At 41.7% G+C, this 12,318-nt stretch overlaps 1 protein-coding gene across 1 annotated transcript in view; it reads right to left on the bottom strand.

The window, feature by feature from the left end:
- The window catches only part of LOC306862307 (sodium/calcium exchanger 1-like), a gene marked incomplete at both ends in the record, with an annotated part of 42,902 nt that overhangs the window by 9,602 nt on the left and 20,982 nt on the right, over positions 1 to 12,318 (bottom strand). The window lies entirely within an intron of this gene.

Here is a 12,318-nt window from a genome sequence, read left to right as displayed (position 1 = left end):
AAAGAGCTGAGGAAAGGCGTTTTCATGAAACACGAGCAGAATGGTTTCTGGGTAAAACATTCATAAAACCATTCTTATGTAGATTGTCATCTTCAGTGGACTGCAACTGATGTAGGAATGGATTTATGAATGATTTGCACTGAAATTCATTGTGCTTGTTTTCATGAATAAGCCCTATAAAAAAAAAAAGATGGGTTAACTTAGCATATTTGACTTTCTTCTTTGAAAACTTTATGCAGACGGCATTTTTGAGTTATCTTGCATTATTAAGTTCATTGCTGATTCCCTCAGAGAGTTAGAAACACGCAGCAGCTCTTGAATTGATTTTAAGTGACGGGGCTGTGGTACAATGTTTTTGTGCTTAGGGAGCAGGTTAGCATTGGCTAATCACCATTTGTCATTATTAGCACACACAACACTCTGGTCATGGTTGATAAACACTGTCTACAGAAAAGCTGTACAACGGCAACAAGGGGGAGGGTGGGGGAGGGAGAGAATTTAATTAATTTAGCAAAAAAAGATGGTGACACTCCATAACCACAGTATACAATTATGTGGTAACATTCATTTTAGCTTGTATTCTATTTTTTGCATGTTATGAATGTCATTATAAAATGGATAGTTCTGGTGATTTAAGCCTTTCAGTCATGCTGAAACATACAATAGTGACAATTATGACACAAAACACCTGTTCATTATATCATAAAGGCAACTATAATATGATCAGGCACTACATCTAGTGGAAAGATGGTGCTTCAATAAATTTGCAAAACATTTGAATAAAAATAAGAGTCCCTGATCATTTTCTTGTGAAATAATCATTTCCTAAAAGGATAAATTCTCACCAATATGTCACAAAACTCTCCCTGTTATACATTAGGCAGATGTGAATCCACACTTTCATCAAATGTTTGTCAAGAAATATGCTTTGAATGTGTTGCTTTCCAGATTATGTGCTCTTTCACAGGTATCTCAGCAATGTGCATGTACTTTCTGAGCAGATATGTAGAGAGAACACAAAGAAATGAAGTGTGATGCACTATAAATCACTGTATGTAGGCCATTATACAGTATGTAAAACAACTGTGTTGATAAAGACTGAGTATGCATTCAGTCTCTGTGTTATCTTACATAACTGTGCAGATTCAGTGCAAAAAACACACACACAAAAGTTTTGTGTCTAATCCTGGATGTGATGCATACAGGAAGAGAAGTGAACTGATCTGAAGACTCATGTGTATGGAACACGGCTCATTAATAATGAAGAGAGAAAGAGACAAAATTAAACAGTACTCAAATTAGTTGGCATGCTCAGGTATCTGCTGTGTAAACAGTTTCTGCTGCTGTTTTGTACTGTATTCCCTCTATTACATGTTAGCACTAATCTTCTCTTTTCCCACCTCTCTTTGCTTCGCAGCCTTCATTGGTCAGACGTGTGTGTAATTAAATGAATTAGGACTTGTTCTTTATTAATTAGCCCACCGTGCTTATCCTACATGATTGTAACACATGCTTTCAGTCGCATCCCCCTTTAACTATTTGTGACCTGGACCACAAAACCAGTCTTAAGTAGCACAGCTATATTTGTAGCAATAGCCAAAAATACATTGTAAGGTCAAAATTATCGAATTTTCTTTTATGCCAAAAATCATTAGGATATTAAGTAAAGATCGTGTTCCATGAAGATATTTTGTACATTTCCTACAAAAAATATATTAAAACGTAATTTTTGATTAGTACTATATATTGATAAGGACTTCGTTTGGACGGTTTTAAAGCCAATTTTCTCAATATTTAGATTTTTTTTGCACCCTCATATTTCAGATATTCAAATAGTTGTATCTCGGCCAAATATTGTCCTATCCTAACAAACCATTCATCAATGGAAAGCTTAATTATTCAGCTTTCTGATTATGTATAAATCTCAATTTCGAAAAATTGACCCTTATGACTGGTTTTGTGGTCCAGGGTCACATTTTTCTCTTTTCACACTCTTCCTTCCTTCCTTCCTTCCTTCCTTCCTTCCTTGTTGTTTAGCTATATATATATTACACTACAGTTAATATTTAAAAATATTTTATGATATTATTCAGCAAGGATGGATTGATCAGAAGCAAAAGGAAATACGGTAACACTTTATATATAATGCATTATAAATGGTTATTAAAGGGTAAATGCATTATAATTATTCATAATGTGCATTGTAATACATTATATCTTGTTGAAGTAATTATAACTGGATGCATAAAATGCATTGTGATAACTTATAATGTATTAAATGTGGTTACAACTATTCATGAGATTGCACAATTCATTATAAGGTACATTACAAGGCTAAATGAATGTATTAAAACAGAATATTAGAATGATTTCTAAAGGATCATCTGACACTGAAGACTGGAGAAATTATGCTAAAAATTCAGCTTTGCCGTAACAGGAATAACATATATTTTAAAATATTTTAAAATAAAAACAGTTACTTTAAATTGTAATAATATTTCACAATTGTAACATATCTGTTTCTGTTGAGTTTTCCTTTTGCCCATTTTTGGTTCCACCTGTCATTAGTTAATTATCTATCATCCCCGTCACCTGTGTTTGATTCAATTATCTTGTTTTTTCGTTTGTTCCAGCCCCTTTATAAGTCCTGAGTTTTCCCTTGGCTTTTGTCTGTTCATAAGTTAGTAATTGTCATACGTGAGTTGATGCTGTCTATTAAAGACTACTCCTTTCGTTTATACCTTCGTGGAGCGCCTTATTTCACTACAACCATGGTACTGTAACAGATGAACAGACCCAAACAGAAGATGGGTGAGCTCGCAAGGTTTTTTGATTTGGCTCATGCCATCCATGACCCAACGAGTTTCGTGGTGGCTTTTGCGCCTCTCGCGCTCGCCAGCTCACTCGATGAGGGAACCCTCAAAATGCTGCTCCGGCTCGGGCTCACGCACCACCAGCAGCGAGAACTCCCAGACACCTCCGACCTCACCTGGAGAGAATCCATCATCCGGTGTCTGGAGAGCCTCCGAGCCGGAGCCTTATCCACGGCGAAGAATGTTCCGCCTGCGGCGATGTGGAAACCGCCGCAACAGGCGATGAACGTTGCGCCGTTTGCGGCGATGATGGTCCCGCCGCCCAGGACGGCGATGATGGTCCCGTCCAGCCCACCTGAGTTCCCGCTGGTCCCGTCCAGCCCACCTGAGTTCCCGCTAATGCCTGCTCCTCGCATGTGCCCTCCAGTGCCTGCTCTTCGCAAGTGCCCTCCTGTGCCTGCTCCTCGCAAGTACCCTCCTTCGTCTCCGCTGGTTCCGCCCAGCTTTCCTTCGTCTCCGCTGGTTCCGCCCAGCTCTCCTTCGTCTCTGCTGGTTCCGTCCAGCTCCCCGTCTACGGCCAGGAGTGCCGATCCCAAATCCCCTGTGTCTGCGCAGTCCGTGCACCCCTTTGAATCCACGCTGCAAGAGCGCCCTCCTGCGTCTCCGCTGGTCCCGTCCAGCTCTCCTTCGTCTCCGCTGGTTCTATCCAGCTTCGCGCCTCCCGTGCGCCCTCAAGTGTCCGCGCTGCAAGAGCGCCCTCAAGTGTCCGCGTTGCAAGAGCGCCCTCAAGTGTCCGCGCTACAAGAGCGCCCTCCCGTCCAGCTCTCCTTCGTCTCCGCTGGTTCTGTCCAGCTCCGCGACCTCCTGTGCGCCCCCAAGAGTTCGCTCCTCCAGAGCGCCCTCCAGTGCCCGCTCCTCCCGAGCGCCCCCAAGAGCCCTCTCCTCCAATGTTGCCCCCAGAGGGGAACTTTCCCAAAGAATTTTGGGGGGGGGGGGGCCATATAGTCTCAGCCACGGAGCTCCCTGATCCGCCATGGCCTTCCAAGGACCCCGATCCGCCATGGCCTTCCAAGGACACAGATCCGCCAAGGCCGCCCAAGGACCCCGATCCGCCAAGGCCGCCCAAGGACCCCGATCCGCCATGGCGTCCCGAGTCTACAGATCCGCCATGGTCTCCCGTGTCTCCTGATCCGCCCTGGAGGCTTCCCTGTCCTGTCCTGGTCCTGCTCCAGCCTCCAGGACGCCCGCCCCCCCTCCCCGATGTTACTGTTACGGTGCTGGACGCACCTTCGGGGAGGGGGAGATACTGTAACATATCGGTTTCTGTTGAGTTTTCCTTTTGCCCATTTTTGGTTCCACCTGTCATTAGTTAATTATCTATCATCCCTGTCACCTGTGTTTGATTCAATTATCTTGTTTTCTCGTTTGTTCCAGCCCCTTTATAAGTCCTGAGTTTTCCCTTGGCTTTTGTCTGTTCATAAGTTAGTAATTGTCATACGTGAGTTGATGCTGTCTATTAAAGACTACTCCTTTCGTTTATACCTTCGTGGAGAGCCTTATTTCACTACAACCACTGTACTGTAACAACAATATTGGTGAGCATAAGTGTTTTGCAAAAACAATTTAAAAATCTCACTGACCATTTTTATATTATGTATATAAAAAAAGTGGTCGAAACCCATTCAAATGTAATAATTATATTATAGAATAATATGTCCACACTGCATTGTGGGTGCATTAACATGGTCAAGTGTAAAGGTGGTCCTTGTGAGATGAAACTGTTTTTTTTTTTCTTGCTTCTTTGGCCTGAATATTGAAAGAGGTCATCAGAAGATAGGAAGATCCCAGTGGGCGCACAGGATAACAACAGGATAAGGAAAGATGAGCATAACAGAAAACAGCAAACATTAACCATGAAGTCCACATTAGTGTCATCTCTGTGACCAGGTAGCTTAACCTCATAAGCTGGCTCTCAACCGTAATTAGAGCTATTACTCACTGAGCCAAAAGCTCCCCACCAAAGAAAGAGACAGATGTGCATAAACAAAAAACTAACAAGGGACCTTAATGAGGTCTGAAACTCACACTGCTGCTCACTTCCAAATCTATCCACTTCACGCTCACATGCACGTATGCTAACAGGCATGAATACGCACACGGCAACTCGAAAGCAGAAATACTTCATATGCCATTCTGCAAGCACCCAGTTGTCATGGGGAAAATTCCCAAGTTTACACACAGCCACACACACAGTGTCAACTTAATAAGTGAGTACATTAACAGTGTTGGCAATAAAAATATTCCCTCCATGCACTGGGCTCTCTCAAGCTGAAGAGGGTCTTTATGGAGCGCGTGTGGGCTGCGGAGATGACAGGGCGAGCGCAGGAGGTGGAACATTAAAAGCTCGGTTCTAAATGAGTCATTAAAAGCACCTTCGGTGGCACAGCGCAGGTAAGATTCTCATGGTAAGGCCAGCACATGAGGCAGGTGTACGCACTGCATTGTGTAAGACACTAAATTATGGGGTTGGCATGGCAACAGGTAGCTAGAGTGCAGGGATTGATAAAAGTATAGGCCTTCGGCAAAGGAAAGACAGAGACAAAGTCAGACAGGAGGAGGAGAAGGGATGAATAGCGAGATGGTGGCAAAGTAAAAACGGGAGGAGGGCTTGCATTTAGAAACAGAAATAGAAAGGTGAGGCTGATAAAACAGTGGCCCATTTTCTTAAATGAGCAGCATGTTAATGCATGCATGTTGTGAAAGTTACAGACGCAAGGGTAAATACGGCAGCCAAACTATCAAAGGAAGCACTGTAAGCATGAGCGAGGAAGATCAATCTCGCTTTCATTCTCGCTCTAAAAAAATTACATGCAGAGACAGATCGCTTCACAAATTCATGAGACTGGGGCAAAGAAAGAAAACACAAGGAAAAGCTCTAGTCATGCGTTCAGACAGATGCAGATGGAGAGACACACAAGTGCAGCTGGAGAAAGATGAAGGAAATGAAGAAGAAAACACATTTCTTCTTCGGGGAAGTCGTGGCCTAATGGTTAGAGAGTCGGACTTGTAATCCGAAGGTTGCGGGTTCGAGTCTCCGGCCGGCAGGAATTGTAGGTGGGGGGAGTGAATGTCCAGCGCTCTCTCCACCCTCAATACCACGACTGAGGTGCCCTTGAGCAAGGCACCGAACCCCCAACTGCTCCCCGGGCGCCGCAGCATAAAATGGCTGCCCACTGCTCCGGGTGTGTGTTCATGGTGTGTGTGTTCACTGCTGTGTGTGTGCACGTTGGATGGGTTAAATGCAGAGCACGAATTCCGAGTATGGGTCACCATACTTGGCTGAATGTCACTTCACTTCACATTATAGGGGTTGTTACACCTGATATGACTCCAGTTTTACTTGCTCTATGCAACTGCAATGTATAGGGACTTTGAAGCTTTGTAAAGATGGTCCATATGACTCATGCACTACATTTCAAGTCTTCTAGAGTCATGTGATGGAGAAGACAGAAATGTACTAGCTGCTGTTATTCTCTGAACATTTTTACTGTCTTTGGCATGTTCAGGAGAGAGGCGGTGATGTGCAATATGCAAGAGAATCGCTATTTTGAATCAGATGTTTGCAGTGATGTTAATCCAGTTCACAAAACTGGTTTGAATGATTCGACTCCTAATATGATAGTCCAGTTTTAAGTTACAGGTGAGAAAATGGCAACAAATTTTACCTTTTGGGGTAAACTATCCCTTTAAGACAAGAGACAACACAAGACAAAGAAATCCTGTTGAATACAAGACATTAATATATAAGAGATTTCGAATAAATATATGAGTATAACAAATATTGAACATATAATTTAATTATATGTACATTAACATTAATGTATAAGTATATTTAATTATAAACATAAAAAAACGATACTCCTAAAAGTAGATGTATATGTTCTATTCATGCTGTGTGTGGCATATACACCACTAAATCTTGTTACATTTATAGTATTATTAATATGGTGACTATTACTAGATGAAAGGGTTAATATAGGGGAAATGTACAATTGTTTTAAGCGTTGGATGCTAATAAGAAAGATTTAAGTTCACAAAAACGGATCAGAACAAAACAGGACAGGACAAACCAAAAACAACAAACCAAAACAAAACTAAAGAAAAAACAACAGGACAGGACAGGACAGGACAGTAGAGCACAAAAGAAAAAAGAAAAAACAATACAAAAGAAAAAAAGAAAAAACAACAGGACAGGACAAAACAAAACAAAAGAAAAAATAACAGGACAGGACAGTAGAGCACAAAAGAAAAAAGAAAAAACAAAAGGACAGGACAAAACAAAACAAAATAAAAAACAACAACAACAAAACAGAACATAGAACAAACAGGACAGGACAGGACAAATAAAAAAAAAAACAGAACAAAACAAAACAAAACTATTTGTCATTGCGGTAAGAGCAATAAATTAATTCAAGATATAGTCTCTTATTGTCTTTTTTGTTTACACAATTGTGCTTTTCAGATTTTCTTGTTTTTAGGAATTGTTTTTTTTTTTCATTGCAGAGAGAGATAATATTGAGAAGAATCAAAACAGGGATTAAAGGACAAATAGACCGAAGGACAGACTTCATAAGGTAGAGGTGATTAAATAGCTCGTAGAGGAAGTGGTTTCTTGCTGTGGGTCATTGAGAGGTGCGGCAGACAGCTGAATTCAACACATGCTGGGAGAAAGCAGATTGCTGTTTAGCTTCAGGCTGCAACACATGCACCCATAACATCATCAGTCCACTCATACTGCAACACACAGAAGTCTTCATGCTGCCCTAGACTGGTTAGTGCTGGTCTAACTAGTCAACCTGCATAACCATGCTGTTCATAAAGCTGAGCAGAATGGTCTGTCTGTTAGGCTAGTTGCATAGTCAGTGGGGACTGAAGCAAATTTTCCACTTTTATGCTCCACAGAAAAAAAAAGATTTTTGGATGAAGTAATCCATTTTTAATTCAATTTCTCATACATATACACAGCAAAACAGCATTGCCAGTACTTCAACCACCTCCAGCACCAATAGGAGATTAACAGCTTTCTTTTTGCTTCCTTCATAAATTCTCATCCATTTTCTTTCTCATTCCCTCGCTTCAGAGAAGATTTTCTGGTCTGTTTGTAAGAGACAAAAGGCCAGCATGGACTGAAGTACTGCTTTATGATGCAAATAAGGGGAGCAACTGAAGGTGAGACTGACGGTGGACCTACGCTGTAAATCCATTAAGATACGACCGGATGAAATGAAGTACGGACAGTGAGTGCCCACACAAAGCAGCTGGTCCTACACAATATGGTAAAACTTAGAAAGAGAAAAGTGATAAAACAGTATGTCAGTCCCTTGGTTTTCTATATATTTTATTTTTCAATGCAGAAGTAAGCAATTTTTTACGAATGTGTGAGACTCATTAGACTCATCAGATTCATTAGCCCATATAGGTAAATAAATAACTAGACGAATAATAAAAAGTGCAGTAAATGATAAAACTATTTTGCGCTACAAACCAGTGTGTATGATTATGATTATACATTTAAATAATATAATAATCACCCATTTGCAATATCAATCAACATAACAGACAGTTTTGTACAGCTCAAATATATACATGCCCCCTCAGATTTTTAAGCCAAATGGCGCTTCCAAAATATATATATATATTGTGGCGGGAGGAGCCAACGACAGACACAGTGGGCGTGGCGTCAAGCCTCGGAGAGGTTTTTATTAAACGATATATTAAAATAAAGTGTCCAAAGGGGAAAAAGTGTCCAAAATAAACAGGGATCTGGTGTCCTCGTCGTGCTGCGGGGCTGTGCAGGAGGGCAGTGTTCAGGAGGGAAGGGTCCAGGGAAGGGGCGGAGTCCGGTGGCCGCACGCGCTCCCCTCTCGGGGCCGGGAGCGAGTGGCGGCGGCGTCTCTTGCGCGGCTTCGTCCATCTTCGGGAATCCCGGCGCTTCTGGGGGATTCGGCGGCCCGGCATCCTGGCCCGTCAGCCGCCTAACGGGTGCGGCAGTCCTCCTCGACGCTCCCTTCCTGGACCCACGAGGACACCAGCGTGCATGCACGGGGGAGAGACCGGTCTCCCGAGGAGAGGCGCGTTCGGCATTTAACGGCGGCGGTGATGAGGCTCTATTCACGTCAGGTGCGCCTCATCACACGCCGCCAGCCCTGGCTGTTTCAGCGCCCCTCCTCTCACACACCCACTCCTGTCGGGAGCCTGGTGAAGAGCGGCGAATATGGGACGGGGTGGTGATGATGGACAGGGGGGAGGCAGCCGACTCGTCACAATATTTTTACATTTGAAAATTAATTTGCAAGATTATGGCCCGATTTCACAGACAGGGTTTAGACTAAGCTGGCATTAGACCATAGTTCAATTAGGACATTTAAGTAATTTTTATTAACATGCCTTAGACAAAAACATTACTGGTGTGCATCTTGAGACAAAACAAAGGCACTGATATATTTTAAGATCAGTTGGTGCAAGTTTATTTCAGTTGAAACAGATCAGATTTACATTTTAGTCTGGGACTAATCTTAAACCTTGTCTGTGAAACCAGGGGTATATGTACAAAATGAATAGTGTCCCGAAGTTATCATTTTTTAAACATTACTTTGTTTATTACATTACATAGCTTTTAGTGACTGATTTTAGCAGATCAATCAAAACCAGCATGTGCCATGTAATCTGTGTCTCAGGTGTGTCACGTTTATTTATAGGACAAGAGAGAACAGCCTCTATTTGCAGAGATAAGATGTAGATTTAGCTTCATATTGTCCAGTGCTTATGTTATAAATTCATTTGTTTCTGTGGATTCTGTCAATGCAGGACTTACAGGCCTAATATTCTTAATATTGGATCTGAAGACATTGCAGTAACTCTTACAATGGAAACTTAAGTAAAGTTTTACTATATAATAATTATATCATGACAACTCTCAGAGGGTTTAGCATGGTAATGACAATGTTAATGTGATTGATCTTGCGGCAGAGCAAGTACCGAGACTTGCTACAGCCAATATATCCACAACATGCTGCTTTGAGCATGTAAGAAATACTGCTGCTGCACATATTACATACAGCAGGTAAAATAAGTATTGAAAATGTCACAATTTTTCTCAGTAAATATATTTCTAAAGGTGCTGTTGACTTGAAATTTTCACCAAACGTTGGTAACAACCCAAGTAATCCAAACATACAAAGAAAACAAAACAAATAAGTTATGTGTAATAAAATGGAATGACAAAGGGAAAAAAGTATTGAACGTGAAGAAAGCAAGGTTCAAAAGGGCATGGAAAGCCAAGACACCAGCTGAAATCTATCAGTAATTCGAAAACAATCCTGCCTCTTGTCAGTGGAAATTATTAGCTGGTTCAGTCCCAACACCTACAGTACCAGGATGATGAAGATGAATCAAGGGTGGACATTTCAGCAAGACATTGATCCCAAACACAGCCAAGGAACCTCTCAATTGGTTTCAGAAAAAGAAAATAAAGCTGCTAAAATGGCCCAGCCAATCACCTGACTTGAATCCAATTAAAAATAAGAACTAAAGATCAGAGTTCATAGAAGAGGCTCACAGAACCTTCAAAATTTGAAGGCTGTTTGTGTGGAAGAATGGGCCAAAATCACACCTAAGCAATGCATGCGGCTAGTTTCTCCATACAGGAGGCGTCTTGAAGCTGCCATTAGCAACAAAGGCTTTTGTACAAAATATTAAATACATTCAGTAGTTCAATACTTTTTCCCTGTGTCATTCCATTTTATTACACATAACTTAATTTCTGAAATTATTTATTTTGTTTTCTTTGTATATTTGGATTACTTGGGTTGTTACCCAAGATTTCAAGTCAACAGCACCTTTAGAAATATATTTACTGAGAAAAATGGCAACGTGTTCAAAACTTATTTTACCCGCTGTATATGAAACAAACTCCATATATAGCATACATGATCACCCCGTAGCAGATCTATACAGGTGGAGCTGGGGAAGGTGGAGGGTTTCTGAAGTGCACTGCAACTGTTACAGCATGCACTAGCTAAGAACAGTGAGCTCATTGGCTCATCATACAAAAAGAGCCAATCAGCTGTGCCATATGATATTAAGTTAGATCTATTGGACTGCGCCATCTAGAGTTTCATGACAGAACTTTAGATTTGTGCTATTTTCCACAGGCTGCATGATGCTCCTGCCTCTCACATTAAAATCTTAGTTTAAATTGTTAAAACTTATGCTAAAAACAAGGTGGATTTGTGCAGCATTGTGCTGCTTAGCCCCGCCCATTTCAAAATATCATCAGTCCAAAATCACGCTTAGCATAACTGGACATTGGCCCAAATGGCTGAGACCTTTGAATGTTTTAAGAGACAAATGGCTTCTCATTGGTCAGGGCATGCTGTTAGGCAGGGCACCGTTTCTAGTGTGATCATAAATACAAAACACCAACCACGGTTTTTCTGCTTGTAATTTACAGCACAAAGCTCTATGAACTCATTTCTCACCAGGCCCGGCACAGCGAGAGTCGCTTAGAAAGTGTGCCAGACACTAATGAGAGGTTAAAAATGAGTGATTTTACTAAGAAAACACATTCAGCAAATGCCTGTCAGTACCTAACAAAGGCGCTGGGGTGTCATGGCTTTCTGCTTTCATAAATACTTGACTGATCTGATCAGACTCTTGAGAAACCCCCCCCATCCTCCTCCTCCTTTGCATCACAGCTCGGTGTCTTTGATGTGCAGTTTAATGATTAACCACCGCTCGGCTCCAGATGCTAGCTGCTATACATTAGCATGCTATCTTTCCTAGCCCTCATATCTGTGAAATGTTCACTTTCGCACTTGATGAGAGCATGTTTCTGGTCTCGTGAGATTAACAATTACAGAGAACGAAAACCATCCTTCCTCCTCATGTAACATGTCTCCTTTTTTGTTTTCTGGCACACCACAGGTATGATTAGAGCATCTGTTCCACTCATTCATTAACTATTGATTGTATTCGGCCCTGATGTTAATCTTCACTGCAGTAGCTTTGCTTTTGGCCTTGGTTTTGATGTGGGAAGGCAGTGGAAAGCCTTGATTTAATGAATATAAGTGACTGGTGTAGATGAGATTATTATATCTGAGGCAATGCCGGCATGGTTGATTTACCTCTGAGAAACAAAATGGAGAATTTCAGAGGTTCTCGAGGGATTGCGTCTTTGTCAAGGCAGCTTGGTGCAGCACTAAACAGCTGTGAGGCTCAGATTTTTTGTCTAGGCCTTGGGGCTAAGACTTCGCAGTCTCGTCGGAGCTAAACCTCACTATGGATGTTTTCGAGGGGAGCTTTTTCGGGGAGATAGAATTTTGGAGGAAAGTGTATCCTATTTGGATTGTTAGAGCTGTTTTTAACAGTTATATCACATTTACTTGTTTGGGCACTAAACCAGCAGCAAGACCAGGATATGAACAGAGAGACATCCCTCGGGCCA

Source organism: Barbus barbus, assembly GCF_936440315.1.
Source record: "Barbus barbus genome assembly, chromosome: 43".
Taxonomy (NCBI): domain Eukaryota; kingdom Metazoa; phylum Chordata; class Actinopteri; order Cypriniformes; family Cyprinidae; genus Barbus; species Barbus barbus.
This window is presented reverse-complemented; position numbering and strand designations above follow the sequence as displayed.